We start from the raw sequence: 5,000 nt of genomic DNA on the forward strand, positions 1-5,000 counted from the left end.
GCGCGCGCCCCACAAACTCCAGCAGACGCAAGGCGCGCGCGGCCCCATGCGCGCACGCCCCACGCAGACGCATGGGCTTGCGGCGCGCGCGGCCCCATGCGCGCACGCCCCACGCAGACGCATGGGCTTGCGGCGCGCGCGGCCCCCTGCGCGCACGCCCCACGCAGACGCATGGCGCGCGCGGCAACCTGCGCGCACGCCCCACGCAGACGCATGGCGCGCGCGGCAACCTGCGCGCACGCCCCACGCAGACGCATGGCGCGCGCGGCACCCTGCGCGCAAGCCCCACGCAGACGCATGGCCATGCGGCGCGCCCGCCCATGGCCGTGCCGCATTCGTGCGCATGGGGGCGCGCATGCTGCATGCTCGGTGGGCCTGTGGGCACCTACGGTGGGGGCATGGGTTTGTTCCAACAACCTCCATAGAGTTTTTTCCATGAATTCTAGACGTGGGTGGTCACGCCCAACAAAGACGCATGCTGCGCGCGGCTTGCGCGCACGTCCCACGCAGACGCTTGGGCATGCGGCGCGGGGACACACGCCCGCAGACGCATGCCGCGCTTGGAACTCTGCGCGCACGCCCCACACACGCCCGAAGGGCATGGCGCATGGTGGGCACGGAAGAGGTACAATAACCTCTCAATTATTTTTGTGATGCACCGTAGGCGTTCGTGTGCAAGCCTCGGCCACGGGCATGCGGCGCGCGCCCCACACACGCCCGTAGACGCTTGAAGGGTCGGCCCCCTGCGCGCACGCCCCCCGCAGACGCACGGGCATGCAGCGCGCGACCCACACACGCCCACTAACGCACGGCGCGCGCGCCCATGTGCGTGATTTGTACTCCAAGGCCTCGGCCTTGGCCTTGGGCCTTGACTTGCACACGAGCACCCTATCTTATACTTGGGCATTCAAAGATTATTTGCTTCACTAACATTTATACTTGTTTTCTAGTCTAAGGCCAACCCCTCACTAACACTTATGTTTTTCGTCCTTTTACATAAGATATAACCTCCACGGAAATTGGAAGAAATAAATGAGTTGTGTGTGGGTAGGGTCGAGATGAATCTCGGTGGATCATGGCAACAAGGCTCATCTGCCACTTACAAGCCAAGCACGCACGCCCCTTAGACGGATCCCCACGCTCGCACAAGCATCGCGTGCGCGGCACCCTACGCGCACGCCCCACTGCAGTCGCATGGGCTTGCGGCGCGCGCCGTGTCACAATCGTAACTTCTCAACACGATTGTGCGGCACTTGCTTAACTCAATCAGCAAGTCAGCCGTTCGATAATCGGAATCCGCGGACAAACTCGCGGTATGACGTAGCCTCCCTCCCCGTTCTTGGGAAAATGTTTTTATAAAACGGGAGAGAGAAAGTAAATAGTTGAAAACGTCATAAAGAAAGCATTGAAGACTGTCAATTGCAAGGAAAATAACTCAGCATGCAAAGAGTGCGACAAGGCTTGGGCGGGGGTCGGACTGTTCATGTACCCCCTATAGTACATATTGAGAATTTTGGCCTTGGCAGGCTTGCATATGAAAAAGCCGAAATGTCACACTGTGACTCAGCGACACCTAAACGAAAGAATTAACCTAAACTACTTTCAAGACATAAAGATAAAGTGATTTGGGGGTATTCGGGCATACGACCAACGGTAAATAATACGTTGGACAATTATGCCCCTGACATTCTCCCCCTCTTAAACGGTTGACGTCCTCGTCAACTGGCGAAGCTGGAGCTCTTCGGTCTTCTGCGTCCACGCTTCAAAATCTTCGAAAGGTCTTCCATTGGTTACCTCCACGAGGGGCTTCTTCCGCTGCACCAGGAATTTATGTACCTCCCTCGTGGGCCTTCTACTAATCCTTACTCTGTCAGCAAGGGCTTGCTCGACTTCTCTGTCTTCCTCCAGGTCCAGGTTGACAGATGATCGTACGGCGTTGTTGCACCGTCAATTGGAAGCTTGGTCATCCCCTCGAACTCGAGAGGGCATCGCCTTTGATCTCCCCTCTCCTCCATCGGCCTTGAAGCTTCTTCTAGGCACACTCGAGCGATGTTGGCCATCTGTTCACATTCTTCTTTGACTCGGTGGACTTGAGGGCGGTCCCTTAGACAAGGGCCATCAGCGACGGGCGGCAATGCAGAATGCCTCTTATCTTCAATCTCAAACGGACTTCTCTTGTTCGGCGAGTCTGTCTGAGCACTACTACCGAATTGGGCTACCTTCAGCAGTTGAACCCAATTCTTTTGTCTGCCATCAACACAATGATGCAGCTGTTCTGCGAGCACACAACTGAGTTGCTCGGCTTCGACTTCCGAAGTCTTGGTCGCCTCGACGACCCCAAGACTTGGCTCCTCGATCATGGCTTGCTTTGAACCATTGAGGGCGACCTGACACTCGAGGTTCTCGCTCCACTGAGTGTCTTCTCCTCTCGACGACCCACCTTGGTGGGACTCCCCCGCATGAATCAGCACGCTCACCTGTCCCTGCACAAAACAACAATTTCCTCCCTTGGCATCAGTAAGACCCAGCGGTGCCACGGGGAACTCGTATGCTTCATGCCTAGTGACACAACTTTTCCCGAGTCCCTTTGCCTTCGTTGTTCTTACTCGACATTGCCTCGGTCGGTCGTCTGATTTTGGGCGACGCTTCACTCCACGTCGGCAGTCCACCCGCCTCGTGAGCATGGGGAGTGGACTTTTACGCCGGACCGTGAGCTTACTCTGGGTACGACGGTCAACACACTGTTGTGGGCTCCTGTCCTTCTTCTTCAGGGAAAGGACGCGGGCTCCATACGGAGCTTGTACGGGTATACTACACCCTGTATTCAACAACGTCTCTGATGGTTCCCGAAGTTTGGTCAACTCCGGCGGCGCCATGCGATAAGCATTCTTCGCATGCGCTTTTGCCTCTGATGGCGGCTCTTTCCCATGGTCGGTCCTCCTTCGCCTCGACGAGGACTTGGGCCAACTACTTGGCATCACACCATGGCGCTTCTCTGGGACACACAGAGTGTCCTTGGGGACTGTCTCCCCCGGCTTTTCCAACGCCCCAACCAGGATCTCCACAGATGGTGGTTCCTCTTGGGCACGACTCCCGTCTAGTTGCATGGCCGATATCATTCTGAACCCGTTAGGTTGCCGAATATCTGCTTGCACTACTGTGGGGAAGGATCCGGTGATCGCTAGACATTTGGCTGACGGCATTGGAATGACTTGATGTTCGAGGAGGAACTCCATTCCCAGCACTACATCGAAGTCGTCCATCTTTACAACCACAAAGTCTACGGGGCCTCTCCATCCTCCCAACTTTATCGTCGTTCGCTTCACCAATCCGACGATAGGTAGGGCAATAGAATTCACGGCTTTCATCTTTCCTGAATCCCTCTCCCAATGGAGCCCTAGACGCCTGGCTTCTGCTTCTGTAATAAAGTTGTGGGTTGCACCAGAATCAACCATTGTGCTCTTAGTCTGCTTTTGGTTGATCCAGGTGTCAACATACAGTAAGCCCCCTTTCGATGGCACGTGGCTCTCCCCTGACTTTTTCTGGAGAGAGGACATGTATTTTATGGCCCCTATCCGGGTCTTCTCGCCCCCACCTATCAGGCCCGCTTCATCCTCGACTTGATTTGACTTATCGTCTGACTCCGCAATTAAGGAGGCCTGAAACGCATGGAAGTCGACTTTGTTCGGGCATTCTCTTGCCAAATGGGGCCCCTGACATATGAAACAACTGAGGGGACGCTTGTTTGGGCTTCGATCATTCGGCCTTCGCCATGTATTTTCGGTGGTTGACTGGTAAGGTTTGCGGTCCTTACCAGAACGTTTGTCTCCCCCGACAGCTTTGGGAGAGCTCGGGCGACTATCCCTGTTCCTTCTTGGTGAGGAACTTTGATTACGCCTCGCATCTTGAGAGTCACTTGTCAGATCAAACAACCGTTCGGCTGCTGCATATGCTGACGTGAGGTCTTGGACCCTTTGTTCATACAACTTGGCCCTCGCCCACGGTTTCAGCCCTTCGACAAAGTAGAAAACCTTGTCTTTCTCTGACATATCCCGGATGTCTAGCATTAACCCTGCGAACTGCTTCACGTACTCCCGAATCTCGCCGGTGTGTCTTAGATCGCGCAATTTTCGCCGAGCCAGGATTTCCACATTCTCGGGGAAAAATTGCGAGCGGAGTTCTCTCTTCAGGGCGTCCCACGTATCTACAGTGCAACGTCCTTCCTGTATGTCTACGTATCGGGACCTCCACCACAACTTTGCATCTTCAGACAGATGCATCGTTGCCAACGTCACTTTGGCTTCTTCGGCGATAGTGTTTGTAGCCTTGAAGTACTGTTCAAGGTCGAAGATGTAGTTCTCCAGGGCCTTAGCATCTCTTGCCCCACAGAAGGGCTTTGGTTCTGGGACTTTTACTTTGCTAACCGAAATTGCTCCTCCAGCTGGAGCTTGGTTAGCCATTGCTCGCATCGTGAGACTCAGTCTTGCGTTCACGTCTGCGATTTCATTCCTAACGACATCGAGGGTGACTCTAAAATCCTCCGACATGCCGTTTATCATCTCTAATAGTGTCTTCTGAGCGTTATCAAGCTCGCCGACACGTTCTTCCATGTGGGCACCAAAGCCTGAGGAACTCTCCCCACGCTCGTAGTTAATAGTTCTTCTGGCGTTGGTGTTTTCTTCTAGGGCGTCAACCCTTGCCAACAACTCTTTTATTGGCAACCCTTCGACACGGCCAGCTACCGCATCGATCATGTTAGCTTTCTCAGAAATTTCGTCGACACGAGACTCCAAGTAGCGGATGGAGTCGGGAACTTCGACTAGGTAGAGCATCTGCTCTTCTATCTCTACCAGTCGGTCTCTCTGGGCCTTGCCCGATGGATTCGACGACGACATGCTTTGGTGTAATCGTCAATTAGCCAATTTGGCTCTGATACCACTTGTCACAATCGTAACTTCTCAACACGATTGTGCGGCACTTGCTTAACTCAATCAGCAAGT

The sequence above is a fragment of the Cucumis melo genome, chromosome 10 (assembly GCF_025177605.1).
Source record: "Cucumis melo cultivar AY chromosome 10, USDA_Cmelo_AY_1.0, whole genome shotgun sequence".
In the NCBI taxonomy this organism is placed as follows: Eukaryota; Viridiplantae; Streptophyta; class Magnoliopsida; order Cucurbitales; family Cucurbitaceae; genus Cucumis; species Cucumis melo.